At 37.5% G+C, this 20,584-nt stretch overlaps 1 non-coding gene and 1 pseudogene across 1 annotated transcript; one reads left to right on the plus strand and one right to left on the minus strand.

The window, feature by feature from the left end:
• LOC132426287 (peroxiredoxin-4 pseudogene) overlaps window positions 1–20,584 on the plus strand; it is a 190,602-nt pseudogene that overhangs the window by 100,510 nt on the left and 69,508 nt on the right.
• On the minus strand, window positions 8,640–8,712 carry TRNAA-UGC (transfer RNA alanine (anticodon UGC)). Its single transcript has one exon. It is a non-coding gene; the product is annotated as a tRNA-Ala (tRNA).

Here is a 20,584-nt window from a genome sequence, read left to right on the forward strand (position 1 = left end):
TCAGTTTTTGTTTTCCTAAAATGTCATTATTTCACCGTAATTTCTGAAGAATAGTTTAGCTGAATATAGAATTCTAGGTTGGCAGTTTCCTTTTTTTTTCCTTTCTTCACTTTAATGATGCACTTCCATTGCCATCTGGATTACAGTATTCTTAAGAAATCAGCTTTTATTCTTACCTGTGTTCCTGTCAATGTTATGTGTTTATTTTTCCTCTGCTACTTGTAAGATTTTTTCTTTCTCTTTGATTTTCAGGCGTTTGTGTGTGATATGCCTATTAATTATTTTTGTTGTTTTTATTCTCCTATAGGTTCACTGAGCTTCTTGGATCTGGGGGGTTATTTTTCATCAAATTTGAAAAATTTCTGTCATATTTTCAATGAATTTTCTTAACACAGTATCTATCGCCACTCCTTCTGGGTCTCTAATTACATATGTATTTGATTGATTGATATTTTTCCACAGGTCTCTGACAGTTTGTTATTTTTCAGCCTTTTATCTCTGTGATTTAGTTTGCATGGTCTCTTCTTACTTGTCCACAAGTTTATAATCTTTTCTTCTGCACCACCAGTTTTTAAATCCTAGGCACTGATTATTTTCAGATATCTTAATTCTCATTTCTAGAATTTCATTTGGACCTTTCCTATAGTTTCTATTTCTCTATTAATATTCTCCATCTTTCTTTTTCCTTAAGTTTTATCTTTTTCACAAATCCTTAAACATAATTACTGTTTTAAAGATTTAATCTGCTAATTTAGTAATTTCTGTATTCTTTGAATCTGTATTATTGACTGTTTTCCTTTTAAAAGCTCATGTTTTTCTGCTTCATTTTTGATTGGATGTTGAACATTATGGATACTACATGATGACTGTGAATGGTGTTGCATCTTATTTTGGCAGGAAGCTGATTTAATAGCAGGTTAACTTGTCCTTTTGAGGCTTTTAAAAAAGATTTTTAAAGTGTGAATCTAAAAAGAAGCCATATTCTAAGGCTAGAGTACTCTTCTCCTCAGGCATGGCTTTTCTGCTGTCTCAACTGAATGCTCTGAGAGTTTAGTGGTCTCTCCACTCCAATTATTTTGGAATTCCTACATCTCCCCTAAATTTATGACCAATGGAATTTCCACTTGGTTTGCAGTTTCCCAATTCTCTGCTGTTCTCACCCTATGAATGCATAGCTTGAACAGTTGGCCTCCTCTCTGATCCCTGTCCTGAAAATTACAGCCCCCCTCTGCAGCCTCAAACTTTAATCATCCCCTCCTGAGTGAGACTGCCATACACTGGGCTCCACTTCCTTGTGCCATTGTCCAGAAAGTGCTTCTAGGGCGAGAATCATATATATCTTTGCTCTCTCAGGGATTATATCCTGCACTGACTTCTGTTCCATAGCCAACAGTTAGTTTGCATGTTTTGTCTGTAAAATGTTACTTCATGATTAAAGCAAGCACAAGTTGTGAGCAGCAATTTTCATTTTTTACTTGTTAGCACTGAAATTACAACCAGTCGATGGTTTTATAGTGCCTGAAGCTTATAAAGTTTAGAGATTGATCTTTTTAAGATAAATATAAAATTTTGAACACAAGATTAGGCATGGATAGGAATATTTATCTAAAGAAATTATTGCAAATCACAATTTTTAAAAATCGGCAAGTAACATAAGTATCACACACAAAAAAACCCAGAAAATAATCTATTGATTGAATTAATTATCTACCAATAATATTTTTATCCTAAAATGTTGGACACTTTTAAGATTATCTCTTTGTAAGTCAATAATTTTGTTATAATTTGCTTTAGAGAGAACATCATGGTTGAATGAATTTCGTTTTTTATTATTAATAGTTTAAAATAGTTTAGTTTTACAACTTATAACTGATATACTTTTAAGAATTTTTAGATTGTAGTCACATTTGAGAAAAAATCAAACATTTTAATATATGAAGTACACTATTTCTCAGCATTTAAAATTTTCTTATGTAGTGAATAATGCAATCAAAATAGAAAGATATTCACATTTTCTAATGTTTTTTTCTAATGTATGTGATTCATTCCCTATGTTTAAATGCATAAAGAAATAATAAAAGAGCCTATCATTACGGTTTTTCAAAATTTCTCTCCCCTGTTATCAGATTGCTACCTTTGTTATCATGAGAAGTTTTTACAATTTATTCTTGATCTCAAAATAATTTCTAACAATGACATCCCTTGATTTTATAATTTTTTTAGCTTTGACTTATTTTTACTTGATTTCCTTGAAATTCTTTACTGAATAAATGTAAATACACAGAAGAAGATATCTTTCATACACACCCAAATCAGAAGCCTATAATTTCTCATTTTTTTCCTAAAATGTTTTAAAAACGTCTGTGTAAGTTGTAATTTAAAATGAACTACTGAGCTTTGGTAAATTTTTGATTAAATTGTTTGCATTTTATTTATGCATAGGCTTCCTTCCCATGTATTTGAAAATATATTTTAGGTTCTTTAAAATGTTGTTGTAGCAATGTTCCAGGACTTGCATCATTTTACAAGAGGCAGATCATCTCATTACAGTTATATTAAAAGGAGTTGGCATGTATGCACAATACTTCAAATGAAAAAAGAAAACCTATTACTATTATAAAATATTCAAAATTGGCAGTAGCCTCAGGGACCATAAATGAAGCTTTTTTCTTTGATGAGAATGAGGAAATAAGAGCATGTTATACATATGCTGCCTACTTGTTAATGTTCACAAAGAGGGCATGCAGCCCTTTATCATCAGCTTTCAGTCATGTGACAGACCACAAATGTTGCTAAAGGACATTTTACAGTCATCCCAAAGAGATTTATTTGGTGAAAAAAATCACTGATAGATAATTTTCAGTTGGCAAGAGAGTTCAAAATTGCTCAGAGGGTTTCACATTATAATAGTAGTGCACAGTAATTATCAACTAATTAGTGTTTGTCACATCCAACATAGAAACTAGAATAATACTGTTTAGTGTCTGCTTTATCTGTTAGATTTATTGGTTCATTTTATCCATGCTTTCCAATTATTTTGCTTAATTCCTTATAAACCCTTTGGGATAAATAAATCGTTTTGTTTCACTTTGGAATTTTTAAAAAAGTGCTTCTGCAAAATATTGATCAATTTCAACCATTATCGTATTTCCATTACTTAGGCCCCTCTGCATCTTTCCTTATGAAGAGTAAATCTCATTTACTTGAAAACATAATAGACACAACTACTCCTTTTAGCACTTCAGAATAGAACTAAATGGGGACTTCCCTGGTGGTCCAATGGGTAAGACTCTGTGCTCCCAATGCAGGGGGCCTGGGTTCGATCCCTGGTTGGGGAACTATATCCCGCATGCATGCCACAATTGAGTCCACATACCAACTAAGAAGCTTGCATGGGGCCAACTAAAGGGCCTGCATGCCACAACTAAGACCTGGCTCAACCTAAAGAAATAAAATAAATAAATATTTTTTTTAAAAATAGAACTGAATGTTCTGTCTTGCATGTTCAAGATACTAGTCTAGCGAATTTTCATTTGATTTTCAAAATCCAAGTAAATACAGTTTTCTCTGACCACTGTCTTCATGACTTTTAAGGGCTATAAAAGCATTCATCTAGTCTGAAGATCAATCTAATGTTTACATTGTCTGTCTTGTTTATAAACAGCTGATAAACAAAAGTATAAGCAAGTTTTAGAGTTGGAATAGACTACCAAATATCTGGTAAGAGTCTGACATATTTCCATATTTTTCCAAATAATCTGTTTGAGAATAAACTTTTTTGCCATTATATATTCTTTGATTCTCTATAAATATTTTTAAGACCATGATTGTGAATAAACAAGCCATTATTAATTAAAGAGTGCTGAGTAAATTTATCCTCATTATGATACTTATTGAAGATCACAATACTTATCAACAACAACAAAAGTTCATGTTCTGTTTTGACCATACATATGTTTTTCTTTATCATTACTGCTGTCTCCTTTCTGGGTACCCCCTGTCGTTTGGATGTATCTTCATTCTCAAAATTTTCTCTTTCTTCCACTAGCTTTACTGAGATATAATTGACATGTAACACTGTGTAAGTTTAAGGTGTACAGTGTGTTGATTTGATACATTTATATATTGCAAAATGATTACCACCATAGGGTTAACTAATACCTGGGTTACATAGTTATCATACATGGTTACATAATTGCCATTTCTTTTTTATGGTAAGAACACTTAAAATCTGCTCGCTTAGCAACTTTCAAGTATATAATACAGCATTATTAACTATAATCATTATGCTATACATTAGGTTTCCAGAACTTATTCATTTTTTTTTTTACTATATTTTTTAATAGATCTTTATTGGAGTACAGTTTCTTCACAATATCATGTTAGTTTCTCTTGCACAAAAAAGTGAATCAGCCATATGCATACACATGTCCCCATATCCCCTCCCTCTTGAACCTCCCTCCCATCCTCCCTATCCAACCCCTCTAGGTCATCTCAAAGCACCAAGCCAATCTCCCTGTGCTATGCTGCTGCTTCCCACCAGCCAACTATTTTACATTCGGTAGTGTATATGCGTTGATGTTACTCTCAACTTCGCCTCAGCCTCGTGCTCCCACCCCACGTCATCAAGTCCATTCTCTATGTCTACCTCTTTATTCCTGCCCTGCAACTAGGTTCATCAGTACCATTTTTTTTTTTAGATTCCATATATATGCGTTAGCATACAGTATTTGTTTTTCTCTTTCTGACTTACTTCACTCTGTATGACAGACTCTAGGTGCATCCACCTCACTACAAATAGTTCAATTTCATTTCTTTTTATGGCTGAGTAATATTCCATTGTATGTATGTGCCACATCTTCTTTATCCATTCATCTGTCGATGGACATTTAGATTGGTTCCATGCCCTGGCTATTGTAAATAGTGCTGCAATGAACATTGTGGTGCATGTCTCTTTTTGAATTATGGTTTTCTCAGGGTATATGCCTAGTGGTGGGATTGCTGGGTCATACAGTAGTTCTATTTTTAGTGTTTTAAGGAACCTCCATACTGTTCTCCATAGTGGTTGTATCAATTTACATGCCCACCAACAGTGCAGGAGGGTTCCCTTTTCACGACACCCTATCCAGCATTTATTGTTTCTAGTTTTTTTGATAATGGCCATTCTGACCAGCATAAGGTGATACCTCATTGTAGTTTTGATTTGCATTTCTCTAATAATTAGTGATGTTGAGCATCTTTTCATATGCCTCTTGGCCATCTGTATGTCTTCCTTAGTGAAAAGTCTATTTAGATCTTGCACCCAGTTTTTAACTGGATTGTTTGTTTTTTTTTGATATTGAGCTCCATGAGCTGTTTGTATATTTTGGAGATTAATCCTTTGTCTGTTGTTTCACTGGCAAATATTTTCTCCCATTCTAAGGGTTGTCTTTTTGTCTTGTTTATCGTTTCCTTTGCTGTTCAAAAGCTTTTAAGTTTAATTAAGTCCTGTTTGTTTATTTTTGTTTTTATTTCTGTTACTCTAGGAAGTGGGTCAAAAAAGATCTTGCTGTGGTTTATGTCAAAGTGTGTTTTTTCCATGTTTTCCTCTAAAAGTGTTATAGTGTCTGGTCTTACATTTAAGTCTTTAATCCATTTTGAGTTTATCTTCGTGTATGGTGTTAGGGAGTGTTCTGATTTCATTCTTTTACATGTAGCTGCCCAGTTTTCCCAGCACCACTTACTGAAGAGGCTGTCTTTTCTCCATTGTATGTTCTTGCCTCCTTAGTCGTAAATTAGGTGCTCATATGTGCGTGGGTTTATCTCTGGGAATTCTATCCTGTACGATTGATCTATGTTTCCATTTTTCTGCTAGTACCACACTGTCTTGATTACTGTAGCTTTGTGGTATAGTTTGAAGTCAGGGAGCCTGATTTCTCCAACTCCATGTTTCTTTCTCAAGATTGCTTTGGCTACTTGGGGTCTTTTTGTGTTTCCATATGAATTGTAAGATTTTTGGCTCTAATTCTGTGAAGAATGCCATTGGTAGTTTGATAGAGATTGCACTGAATCTGTAGATTGCTTTGGGTGGTATAGTCATTTTCACAATATTGATTCTTCCAATCCAAGAACATGGTATATTTCTCCACCTGTTTATGTCATCTTTGATTCCTTTCATCAGTGTTTTATAGTTTTCTGAGTACAAGTCTTTCCTCTCCTTAGGCAGATTTATTCCTTGGTATTTTATTCTTTTTCTTGCAATGGTAAATGGGAGTGTTTCCTTAATTTCTCTTTCAGATTTTTCATTGTTGGTAATATAGGAATGGCAGAGATTTCTGTGCATTAATTTTGTATCCTGCAACCTTACCAAATTCATTGATTAGCTCTAGTAGTTTTCTGGTGGCATTTTTAGGATTTTCTATGTATAGTATCATGTCATTGGCAAACAGTGACAGTTTACTTCTTCTTTTCCAATTTGTATTCCTTTTACTTCTTTTTCTTCTGATTGCTGTGGATAGGACTTCCAAAACTATGTTGAATAAGAGTGGTGAGAGTGGACATCCTTGTCTTGTTCCTGATCTTAGAGGAAATGCTTTCAGTTTTTCACCATTGAGTATGATACTTGCTATGGGTTTGTCATATATGGCCTTTATTATGTTGAGGTAGGTTCCCTCTATGCCCATTTTCTGGAGAGTTTTTAATCATAAATTGATGTTGAATTTTGTCAAAGCTTTTTCTGCATCTATTGAGATGGTCGTATGGTTTTTATTCCTTAATTTGTTAATGTGGTGTATCACATTGATTGATTTGTGTATATTGAAGACTCCTTGCATCCTTGGGATAAATCCCACTTCATCATGGTGTATCATCCTTTAAATGTGCTATTGGATTCTGTTTGCCAGTATTTTGTTCAGGATTTTTGCATCTATGTTCATCAGTGATATTGGTCTATAATTTTCTTTTTTGTTATTTCTTTTTCTGGTTTTGGTATCAGAGTGATGGTGGCTTTGTAGAATGAATTCGGAAGTGTTCCTCCCTCTGTAATTTTTTGGAAGAGTTTGAGGAGGATCGGTGTTAGCTCGTCTCTAAATGTTTGATAGAATTTGCCTGTGAAGCCATCTGGTCCTGGGCTTTTGTTTGTTGGAAGATTTTTAATCACAGTTTCAATTTCATTAATTGTAGTAGGTCTGTTTATATTTTCTAATTCTTCCTGGTTCTGTCTGGAAGAATTGTACCCTTCCAAGAATTTGTCAATTTCTTTCAGATTGTCCATTTTATTGGCATATCGTTTTCTGTAGTAGTCTCTTATAATCCTTTGTATTTCTGCTGTGTCAATTGTGATTTCTCCTTTTTCATTTCTAATTTTGTTGATTTGCGTCCTCTCCCTTTTTTTCTTGATGAGTCTGGCTAAAGGTTTATCAATTTTGTTTATCTTCTCAAAGAACCAGTTTTTAGTTTTATTGATCTTTGTTATTGTTTTCTTCATCTCTATTTCATTTATTTCTGCTCTGATCTTTGTGATTTCTTTCCTTCTAGTGACTTTGGGTTTTCTTTGTTCTTCTTTCTCTAGTTGTTTTAAGTGTATGGTTAGATTGCCATTTGTATTGTATTTGAGATTTTTCTTGTTTCTTGAGGTGAGATTAAATTGCTATAAACTTCCCTCTTAGAACTGCTTTTTCTGCCTCCCATAGGTTTTGGGTTAAAGTGTTTTCATTGTCATTTGTTTCTATATATTTTTTCATTTCTTCTTTGATTTCGTCAGTGATCTCTTGGTTATTTAGTAGTGCACTGTTTAGCCTCCATGTATTTGTGTTTTTTACAGTTTTTTTCAGAACTTATTCATCATACAGCTGGAAGTTTGTATTCTGACCAGCATCTCCTCTTTCCCCCACACACTAGTAATCACCAGTCTAGTCTCTGCTTCTATGAGTCTGGCTTTTTTAGATTCCACATAAAAGTGAGATCATACAGTGTTTATCTTTCTCTGTTAGGCTTATTTCACTTAGCATAATACCCACTGGTAGGTACATCCATACTGCCTCAAACAACAGTATGTCTTTGATATTCTTCTTTCTCATGGCTTTCCACTGTGTGTGTGTGTGTGTGTGTGTGTGTGTGTGTGTGTACACGTATATCACATCTTCTTTATCTATTCATCTGTTGACAGACACATAGGCTGTTTCCATATCGTGGCTACTGTAGCTATGTTGCAATGAACATGGGAGTGCAACTATCTCTTTGAGAAAGTAATTTTATTTTCTCATGCTATCCAGAAGTATAGCTGCTAGATCATATCATAGTTCAATTTTTACTTTTTTGGGGAACTTCCACACTGTTTTCCACAGTGGCTGAACCAATTCACTCTCCACCAAAAGTGCATGAGGGTCCTCTTTTCCACACATCCTTGCCAACACCTATGGTCTTTTTTCTTTTTGATGATAGTCATTCTAACAGGTATGAGGTGATGTCTCAAAGTGGTTTTGATTTGCGTTTCCCTGATGATTAGTGATGTTGAGCACATTTTCATGTGTGTATTGGTCATTGGTGTGTCCTCTTTGGAAAAATTCCAAAAATTTCCAAAAATATTTCTTTGGAAATATTCAGTTCCTCTGTCTTCTTTGTGTGTTTTTTGCCACATCGTACAGCTTGTGGGATTTTAGTTCCCCGACCAGGGATTGAACCTGGGCCCTCAACAGTGCAAGTGCAGAGTCCTAACCACTGGACCACCAGGGAATTCCCAATCTGCCCATTTTAACTGGATTTTTTGTTTGCTATTGAATTGTATGCATGCTTTACATATTTTGGATATTATCCCTTGTCAGATATATGATTTGCAAATATTTTCTTATCTCATTATTCTCTTTACCAGTTCTCTTCTCATTTTAAAATTTGCATTTTCTTAGCAAGAGTGATTCTTTTCCTTATTTTCATAATTTTTGACCATCATTGGTTTTTAGTTTTCATGTTAAAGTTTTTTTGACATTTTGAACATCTTCATTTATCTTTTTTGGGGGGCAACAAAGAGGTATATGTTTTTGGCATGTATGAGGATATTTTTGGTATAATCAATAATTCTTAAAGTATATACAAAATTATTCTGAATTTAAGGCACACATAAGGACAATCTTGAAACAATTTTAAATTGCTGCCATTGTGTATTGAGCTACATAAGTGTGTAATCAACTTGCTCATACACTACCTTGACTTATTAATACATGACATTTTGTCACTGTAACATTTTTTTTTTTTCTGGCTGTTTCTCCATGTCAGTAAAATTTTGGTGTTGTTTCATCTGGAATTACCAGAAGATGTGTCAGGTATTCCATAAGGTGACCCAATATTGTGATCTGTGACTCATAAAACAGGTTATATCATGCATAAACATACTATTTGTTCATAGTACTTCTATGTGTTTTTGTCCTATGAAGCCAAGAATTCTGATCAATTTTATTTCTTTTCATTCTGATCAAAAAAGGAAAAGGTGTAATTCATCTCTAATTGTGTACTCTGTATGTTATTCTTATTTATATACTCCAGACAGGATGAAACATCTGTTTTGCTTAGGTAGCACTAAGAACCAAATCCCATGCTTATATCTTTGTACATCCAATGACTGGAAAAATTTTTGAAACAATAGATTCTGACTTCATAAATTTCAAATTTGTATCTCCCCACTATACACATTCTTCTGGTGCCAGGTGCCATAAAACATGTTTATATCACAATAGGACCTTTGTTCCTTCATCTTCAGTCACTTCACTAGGTAAGATATAAAACTGAGCATGTGGAGTATTCTTGGAAGCCCTTACTGTGTCAGAATGATAGCAGTAAATTAATACACAGTATGACTGCAAACTACCTAAAAAAAATATCCTACTAAATCCAACAAAATGTATCCCAACTCAATTTCCCTTAGTTAGCACCAAAAATGCTCATGAACACAGTAACACCATCCAACAAAAGTATGACAGAGGAAAAGTTAAAGTGGAGACAAAGATCTTAACCCATTATGTTTAAAATACATTATTTCAACATATCTTATAATATCAAATTACCATGTAAATACATTGCTAGGATTCTTCCTAGAGTCCTTCCTAGGTCCTTGGAAAACACTTGGTATAAACGAGGAGTCCTGTAACTTAAGCTTCATTAGCCACATTGCAAATCCACCTCAATCAGGTATTTAGATTGACGTAGTTCTAATGAATTTGTACCGTACAATCAAACTATGAGTGCTCATCAGTGATACATTTTATATTTCTGTCCTTGACAGTACTACCTGTCTTAAAGTGCCTTTAATCCAATACAAGTGGGATGAAAGCATTCATGACTAGTGGGAAGGAAATTTCATGACTACTACAGCAATTCTGGTTCCAGATATCTTCTGACTACCCCTTCCAGCAAAACTTTTCCAGTCTATACTCCAGTAATTCACGTTCATTACCTGACTTCTAGTAACTAGAAAGGTAGTCAAGTGGATTTTAAAAGAAATAGATCAAGAGAGCTGGTTAATCAAGCATTTGCTAAACTTCCAATTAAATTATCTGTCTTAGCTGGATCATAGTTGATGATATATTAATAGATACATGGGCTGTTGCTAGCATTTCTTCCTTTTTTTCAAACTCTTAACTAAACACATTCTGCCCTACTTTCACCAAATCATCTGACTCCTACTTTCCTTAGATTAACCCAGTATTGTTGCCTTCCTTCTTTCATCCTTAAAAAACTAATTCCCTTTATGACCTTGATTCAATTGTTTCCCATTCTTCCTTGCCACCAGAGTTTTTCTCCTGTAATATTCATTTACTGCTTTTGGTGAAGCTCAATTTTTACACAAGTTTCTTCCTCTTTCTTATAAAGTCTTAGGTAACACCATGCTCAAAACAAAGCTATTTATTTACTTTAATATTTCTGTGTGCTTACTCTGTGCCAGACACTTGATGAATAAGATAGACCAAGGTCCCTGTCCTTACAAAACATATAATCTAAAAGGAAAAACATGATAAAAAAAATACATATTATAACTCATGGAGAAATTAAGTGCACTGAAGAAAAAATTAAAGAATAAGGAGATAATGACAAGAAAAGTGGACAAGATACGTTAGACAGAATGCACAAGGCTTTGCTAAGTGAGTGTATAGCTCAAATGGAGTTGAATAGACAGGGTGGTTAGGAAGGGCTATCCTCAAGAAGTGACTTCTGAGAAGATCTGAATCTTGTGAATACCAAGAGAACCAAGGAAAAGGTCAGGGAGAACAGCAGATGCAAAGTCCCTGAAAGGGGAAGGAGTTTATTAGAGGTGCAACAAGAAAACTGACTGGACCAAAGCAAAGAGGATAATAAATTGGTAATGATTAAGAATAGAGAATTGGTTAAATTAATTATGACAGAGCCAAACCATTGAAGAAATGTAGTCACTGTTTGTTGAATAAAAGAATGAATGAATTGAGATCACAGTAATTTTCATCATTGTTTTAAAATTAATTGTTCAAGTAACATAAATACATGTGGTCTAATTTTAAAAAATAAAGCAAAAAATGATGGTAGTTACATGAATTTCACATGTAATAAAATGACACAACTAGACACACATACTGTACCAATATCAAATTCCTAGGTTTTCCACAGCTAGCCGGGAGGGAGTCCGGGGAAAAGCCGGCACCTGCCGAAGAGGCAAGAGACTTTTTCTTCCCTCTTTGTTTCCTGGTGCGTGAGGAGAGGGGTTTAAGAACGCTGCTTAAAGGAACTCCAGAGACGGGCGCGAGCCGCGGCTAAAAGCGCGAACCCCAGTGACGGGCGCGAGCCGCGGCTGAAAGCGCGGACCCCAGAGACGGGCGCGAGCCGCGGCTGAAAGCGCGGACCCCAGAGACGGGCGCGAGCCGCGGCTGAAAGCACGGACCCCAGAGACGGGCGCGAGCCGCGGCTGAGGGCGCGGACCCCAGAGACGGGCGCGAGCCGCGGCTGAGGGCGCGGACCCCAGAGACGGGCGCGAGCCGCGGCTGAGGGCGCGGACCCCAGAGACGGGCGCGAGCCGCGGCTGAGGGCGCTGACTCCAGAGACGGGCGCAAGCCGCGGCTGGAGGCGCGGACCCCAAGGCGGGCGGGAGACGTTGGGGCTGCTGCTGCCGCCACCAAGGGGCCTGTGCGCGAGCGCAGGTCGCTCTCCACTCCCCTCCTCCGCGGAGCCTGTGCAGCCCGCCACTGCCGGGTTCCCGGGATCCGGAGACGACTTCCCCGGGAGAGCGCACGGCGGGCCTCGGGCTGGTGCAGAGTCACGCCGGACTTTGCCGCCGCAGGCCCGCCCCGCATTCCGTGCCCCTCCCTCCCCGCCGCCGGCCTCCGTACGCCAGAACCCCCGAATCAGCGGCTCCTTTAACCCCGTCCTGTCTGAGCAAAAAACAGACGCCCTCCAGCGACCTACACGCAGAGGCAGGGCCAAATCCAAAGCTGAGCCCCTGGGAGCTGTGAGAACAAAGAAGAGAAAGGGAAATCTCTCCCAGCAGCCTCAGAAGCAGCGGATTAAAGCTCCACAATCAACTTGATGTACCCTGCATCTGTGGAATACATGAATAGACAGCCAATCATCCCAAATTAAGGAGGTGGACTTTGGGAGCAAGATCTATGATTTTTCTCCCTATTCCTCTTTTTGTGAATGTGTATGTGTATGCTTCTGTGTGAGATCTTGTCTGTATAGTCTTGCTTCCACCATTTGTCCTAGGTTCTATCCGTCCATGGTTTTTTCTTAAAATTTTTTTTCTTAATAATCAATTTTAATTTTAAGAACGTTATTATACTTTACCTTCGTCCTTTCTTTCTTTCTTTCCTTCCTTCCTTCCTTCCCTCCTTTAGACAACGAATCATCCCAAATTGAGGAGGTGGTCTCTGACAGCAAGATTTATGATTTTTCCCCCTTTACCTCTTTTTGTGAGGGTGTATGTGTACGCTTCTGTGTAAGACTTTGTCTGTATAGCTTTGCTTCCAACATTTGTCCTAAGGTTCTATCCGTCCCTTTTTTTTTTTTTCTAATTAAGAATTTTTTAATTCAATAACTTTATTATACTCTATTTTATTTTTACTGTATCTTCTTTCTGTTTTCCCTTCTTTCCCTCCTTCCTTCCTTCCTCCCTCCCTCCTTTCGTTCCTTCTTGCCTTCTTTCCTTCCTTGCTTCTTTCTTTCTTCCTTCCTTCCTTCCTTCCCTCCTTCCTTCCCTCCTTTAGACAACGAATTATCCCAAATTGAGGAGGTGGTCTCTGACAGCAAGATTTATGATTTTTCCCCCTTTACCTCTTTTTGTGAGGGTGTATGTGTACGCTTCTGTGTAAGACTTTGTCTGTACAGCTTTGCTTCCAACATTTGTCCTAAGGTTCTATCCGTCCTTTTTTTTTTTTTTTTCTCTAATTAAGAATTTTTTAATTCAATAACTTTATTATACTCTATTTTATTTTTACTGTATCTTCTTTCTGTTTTCCCTTCTTTCCCTCCTTCCTTCCTTCCTCCCTCCCTCCTTTTGTTCCTTCTTGCCTTCTTTCCTTCCTTGCTTCTTTCTTTCTTCCTTCCTTCCTTCCTTCCTTCCCTCCTTCCTTCCCTCCTTTAGACAACGAATTATCCCAAATTGAGGAGGTGGTCTCTGACAGCAAGATTTATGATTTTTCCCCCTTTACCTCTTTTTGTGAGGGTGTATGTGTACGCTTCTGTGTAAGACTTTGTCTGTACAGCTTTGCTTCCAACATTTGTCCTAAGGTTCTATCCGTCCTTTTTTTTGTTTTGTTTTGTTCTAATTAAGAATTTTTTAATTCAATAACTTTATTATACTTTATTTTATTTTTACTGTATCTTCTTTCTTTTTGTTTTTACTTCTTTCCCTCCTTCCTTCCTTCCTCCCTCCCTCCCTCCTTTCGTTCCTTCTTGCCTTCTTTCCTTCTTTGCTTCTTTCTTTCTTTCTTCCTTCCTTCCTTCCTTCCTTCCCTCCTTCCTTCCCTCCTTTCCTTCTTTCTTTCCTCATACGTCTACTAATTCCCTCTACTTTTTCTCCCTTTTATTCTGAGCCGTGTGGATGAAAGGCTCTTGGTGCTCCAGCCAGGAGGCAGGGCTCTCCCTCTGAGGTAGGAGAGCCAACTTCAAGACACTGGTTCACAAGAGACCTCCCAGCTCCAGATAATATCAAACGGCGAAAATCTCCCAGAGACCTCCATCTTAACACCAGCACCCAGCTTCACTCAACGACCAGCAAGCCACAGTGCTGGACAACCTGTGCCAAACAACTAGCAAAACAGGAACACAACCCCACCCATTAGCAGAGAGGCTGCCTAAAATCATAATAAGGCCACAGACACCCCAAAACACACCACCAGACGTGAACCTGCCCACTAGAGAGACAAGATCCAGCCTCTTCCACCACAACACAGGCACTAGTCCCCTCCACCAGGAAGCCTACACAACCCACTGAACCAACCTTAGCCACTGGAGACAGACATCAAAAACAGGAGGAACTACGAACCTGCAGCCTGCAAAAAGGAGACCCCAAACACAGTAAGATAAGCAAAATGAGAAAACAGAAAAACACACAGCAGATAAAGGAGCAAGATAAAAATGCACCAGACCTAACAAATGAAGAGGAAATAGGCAGTCTACCTGAAAAAGAATTCAGAATAATGATAGTAAGGTTGATCCGAAATCTTGGAGATAGAATGGACAATAGAATGGACAAAATGCAAGAATCAGTTAACAAGGACCTAGAAGAACTAAAGATGAAACAAGCAACGATGAACAACACAATAAATGAAATTAAAAATACTCTAGATGGGATCAATAGCAGAATAACTGAGGCAGAAGAACGGATAAGTGACCTGGAAGATAAAATAGTTGAAATAACTACTGCAGAGCAGAATAAAGGAAAAAGAATGAAAAGAACTGAGGACAGTCTCAGAGACCTCTGGGACAACATTAAACGCACCAACATTCGAATTATAGGGGTTCCAGAAGAAGAAGAGAAAAAGAAAGGGACTGAGAAAATATTTGAAGAGATTATAGTTGAAAACTTCCCTAATATGGGAAAGGAAATAGTTAATCAAGTCCAGGAAGCACAGAGAGTCCCATACAGGATAAATACAAGGAGAAATACGCCAAGACACATATTAATCAAACTGTCAAAAATTAAATACAAAGAAAGCATATTAAAAGCAGCAAGGGAAAAACAACAAATAACACATAAGGGAATCCCCATAAGGTTAACAGCTGATCTTTCAGCAGAAACCCTACAAGCCAGAAGGGAGTGGCAGGACATACTGAAAGTGATGAAGGAGAAAAACCTGCAACCAAGACTACTCTACCCAGCAAGGATCTCATTCAGATTTGATGGAGAAATAAAAACCTTTACAGACAAGCAAAAGCTGAGAGAGTTCAGCACCACCAAACCAGCTTTACAACAAATGCTAAAGGATCTTCTCTAGGCAAGAAACACAAGAGAAGGAAAAGACCTATAATAACGAACCCAAAACAATATAGAAAATGGGAATAGGAACATACATATCGATAATTACCTTAAATGTAAATGGACTAAATGCTCCCACCAAAAGACGCAGATTAGCTGAATGGATACAAAAACAAGACCCTTACATATGCTGTCTACAAGAGACCCACTTCAGACCTAGAGACACATACAGACTAAAAGTAAGGGGATGGAAAAAGATATTCCATGCAAATGGAAACCAAAAGAAAGCTGGAGTAGCAATTCTCATATCAGACAAAATAGACTTTAAAATAAGGACTATTAAAAGAGACAAAGAAGGACACTACATAATGATCAAGGGATCGATCCAAGAAGAAGATATAACAATTGTAAATATTTATGCACCCAACATAGGAGCACCTCAATACATAAGGCAAATACTAACAGCCATAAAAGGGGAAATTGACAGTAACACATTCATAGTAGGGGACTTAAACACCCCACTTTCACCCATGGACAGATCATCCAAAATGAAAATAAATAAGGAAACACAAGCTTTAAATGATACATTAAACAAGATGGACTTAATTGATATTTATAGGACACTCCATCCAAAAACAACAGAATACACATTTTTCTCAAGTGCTCACGGAACATTCTCCAGGATAGATCATATCTTGGGTCACAAATCAAGCCTTGGCAAATTTAAGAAAATTGAAATTGTATCAAGTATCTTTTCTGACCACAACGCCATGAGACTAGATATCAATTACAGGAAAAGATCTGTAAAAAATACAAACACATGGAGGCTAAACAATACACTACTTAATAATGAAGAGATCACTGAAGAAATCAAAGAGGAAATCAAAAAATACCTAGAAACAAATGACAATGGAGACACAACGACCCAAAACCTGTGGGATGCAGCAAAAGCAGTTCTAAGGGGGAAGTTTATAGCAATACAAGCCCACCTTAAGAAGCAGGAGACATCTAGAATAAACAACCTAACCTTGCACCTCAAGCAATTAGAGAAAGAAGAACAAAAAAACCCCAAAGCTAGCAGAAGGAAAGAAATCATAAAAATCAGATCAGAAATAAATGAAAAAGAAATGAAGGAAACAATAGCAAAGATCAATGAAACTAAAAGCTGGTTCTTTGAGAAGATAAACAAAATAGATAAACCACTAGCCAGACTTATCAAGAAAAAAAGGGAGAAGACTCAAATCAATAGAATTAGAAATGAAAAAGGAGAGGTAACAACTGACACTGCAGAAATAAAAGAGATCATGAGAGATTACTACAAGCAACTCTATGCCAATAAAATGGACAATCTGGAAGAAATGGACAAATTCTTAGAAATGCACAACCTGCCAAGACTGAATCAGGAAGAAATAGAAAATATGAACAGACCAATCACAAGCACTGAAATTGAAACTGTGATTAAAAATCTTCCAACAAAGAAAAGCCCAGGACCAGATGGCTTCACAGGTGAATTCTATCAAACATTTAGAGAAGAGCTAACACCTATCCTTCTCAAACTCTTCCAAAATATAGCAGAGGGAGGAACACTCCCAAACTCATTCTACGAGGCCACCATCACCTTGATACCAAAACCAGGCAAGGATGTCACAAAGAAAGAAAACTACAGACCAATATCACTGATGAACATAGATGCAAAAATCCTCAACAAAATACTAGCAAACAGAATCCAACAGCACATTAAAAGGATCATACACCATGATCAGGTGGGGTTTGTTCCAGGAATGCAAGGATTCTTCAATATACGCAAATCTATCAATGTGATAAACCATATTAACAAACTGAAGGAGAAAAACCATATGATCATCTCAATAGATGCAGAGAAAGCTTTTGACAAAATTCAACACCCATTTATGATAAAAACCCTGCAGAAAGTAGGCATAGAGGGAACTTTCCTCAACATAATAAAGGCCATATACGACAAGCCCACAGCAAACATCATCCTCAATGGTGAAAAACTGAAAGCATTTCCACTAAGATCAGGAACAAGACAAGGGTGCCCACTCTCACCACTCTTATTCAACATAGTTTTGGAAGTTTTAGCCACAGCAATCAGAGAAGAGAAGGAAATAAAAGGAATACAAATCGGAAAAGAAGAAGTAAAGCTGTCACTGTTTGCAGATGACATGATCCTATACATAGATAAGCCTAAAGATGCTACCAGAAAACTACTAGAGCTAATCAATGAATTTGGTAAAGTAGCAGGATACAAAATTAATGCACAGAAATCTCTGGCATTCCTATATACTAATGATGAAAAATCTGAAAGTGAAATCAAGAAAACACTCCCATTTACCATTGCAACAAAAAGAATAAAATATCTAGGAATAAACCTACCTAAGGAGACAAAAGACCTGTATGCAGAAAACTATAAGACACTGATGAAAGAAATTAAAGATGATACAAATAGATGGAGACATATACCATGTTCTTGGATTGGAAGAATCAACATTGTGAAAATGACTCTACTACCCAAAGCAATCTATAGATTCAATGCAATCCCTATCAAACTACCACTGGCATTTTTCACAGAACTAGAACAAAAAATTTCGCAATTTGTATGGAAACACAAAAGACCCCGAATAGCCAAAGCAATCTTGAGAACAAAAAAAGGAACTGGAGGAATCAGGCTCCCTGACTTCAGACTATACTACAAAGCTACAGTTATCAAGACAGTATGGTACTGGCACAAAAACAGAAAGATAGATCAATGGAACAGGATAGAAAGCCCAGAGATAAACCCATGCACATATGGACACCTTATCTTTGATAAAGGTGGCAGGAATGTACAGTGGAAAAAGGACAGCCTCTTCAATAAATGGTGCTGGGAAAACTGGACAGGTACATGTAAAAGAATGAAATTAGAACACTCCCTAACACCATACACAAAAATAAGCTCAAAATGGATTAAAGACCTAAATATAAGGCCAGAAACTACCAAACTATTAGAGGAAAACATAGGCAGAACACTCTATGACATAAATCACAGCAAGATTCTTTCTGACCCACCCCCTAGAGTAATGGAAATAAAAACAAAAATAAACAAATGGGACCTAATGAAACTTCAAAGCTTTTGCACAGCAAAGGAAACCATAAACAAGACCAAAAGACAACCCTCAGAATGGGAGAAAATATTTGCAAATGAAGCAACTGACAAAGGATTAATCTCCAAAATTTACAAGCAGCTCATGCAGCTCAACAACAACAAAAAACCAAACAACCCAATCCAAAAATGGGCAGAAGACCTAAATAGACATTTCTCCAAAGAAGATATACAGACTGCCAACAAACACATGAAAGAATGCTCAACATCATTAATCATTAGAGAAATGCAAATCAAAACTACAATGAGATATCATCTCACACCAGTCAGAATGGCCATCATCAATAAATCTAGAAACAATAAATGCTGGAGAGGGTGTGGAGAAAAGGGAACCCTCTTGCACTGCTGGTGGGAATGTGAATTGGTTCAGCCACTATGGAGAACAGTATGGAGGTTCCTTAAAAAACTACAAATAGAACTACCATATGACCCAGCAATCCCACTACTGGGCATATACCCTGAGAAAACCGAAATTCAAAAAGAGTCATGTACCAAAATGTTCATCGCAGCTCTATTTACAATAGCCCGGAGATGGAAACAACCTAAGTGCCCATCATCGGATGAATGGATAAAGAAGATGTGGCACATATATACAATGGAATATTACTCAGCCATAAAAAGAAACGAAATTGAGCTATTTGTAATGAGGTGGATAGACCTAGAGTCTGTCATACACAGTGAAGTAAGTCAGAACGAAAAAGACAAATACAGTATGCTAACACATATATATGGAATTTAAGAAAAAAAAAATGTCATGAAGAACCTAGGGGTAAGGCAGGAATAAAGACGCAGACCTCCTAGAGAACGGACTTGAGGTTATGGGGAGGGGGAAGGGTGAGCTGTGACGGGGCGAGAGAGAGTCATGGACATATACACACTAACAAACGTAGTAAGGTAGATAGCTAGAGGTTAGCAGCCGCATGGCACGGGGATATTGGCTCGGTGCTCTGTGACAGCCTGGAGGGGTGGGATAGGGAGGGTGGGAGGGAGGGAGACGCAAGAGGGAAGAGATATGGGAACATATGTATATGTATAACTGATTCACTTTGTTATAAAGCAGAAACTAACACACCATTGTAAAGTAATTATACCCCAATAAAGATGTTAATAAAAAAAAAAAAAAAATTCCTAGGTTTGATACTATGCTAGAGTTAGTGTAAAAATTCACAGATCTATTGGGAAAAACTGGGAGAGGGAACATGGGACCCCTCTGTAATATCTTCACAACTTATTATGAATTTATAATTATTCCAAAACAAAAAGTTAAAACAATATAGCAAAACTTAAGTAAAGACCGTTTTTTCCACTACCACTGTGATTTATAGCCCCCTTTCACACTCATCTCAGTTCCCAGATATAACCACTGTTATGATTTTGGGGTCCATCTTTCCATACCGCTAAAAATATTTTAAAATAAATATGACGTGGGCTTCCCTGGTGGCACAGTGGTTGGGAGTCTGCCTGCCAATGCAGGGAGCGCGGGTTCGTGCCCCGGTCTGGGAGGATCCCACGTGCCGTGGGGTGGCTGGGCCCGTGAGCCATGGCCACTGGGCCTGCGGGTCCGGAGCCTGTGCTCCATGGCGGGAGAGGCCACAGCAGTGGGGGGCCCACATACTGCAAAAAAAAAAAAAAATAATAAATAAATATGAGGTAAGCTAGAAATTGGTTCAAGATGGCGGAGTAGAAGGACGTGCTCTCACTCCCTCTTGTGAGAACACTGGAATCACAACTAACTGCTGAACAATCATTGACAGGAAGACAGTGGAACTCACCAAAAAAGATACCCCACATACAAAGACAAAGGAGAAGCCACATTGAGATGGTAGGTGGGGCACAACCACAATAAAATCAAATCCCATAACTGCTGGGGGGGTGACCATAAACTGGAGAACACTTATACCACAGAAGTCCACCCACTGGAGTGAAGGTTCTGAGCCCCACGTCAGGCTTCCAAACCTGGGGGTCTGACAATGGGAGGAGGAATTCCTAGAGAATCAGACTTTGAAGGCTAGTGG

Source organism: Delphinus delphis, chromosome 5, assembly GCF_949987515.2.
Source record: "Delphinus delphis chromosome 5, mDelDel1.2, whole genome shotgun sequence".
In the NCBI taxonomy this organism is placed as follows: Eukaryota; Metazoa; Chordata; class Mammalia; order Artiodactyla; family Delphinidae; genus Delphinus; species Delphinus delphis.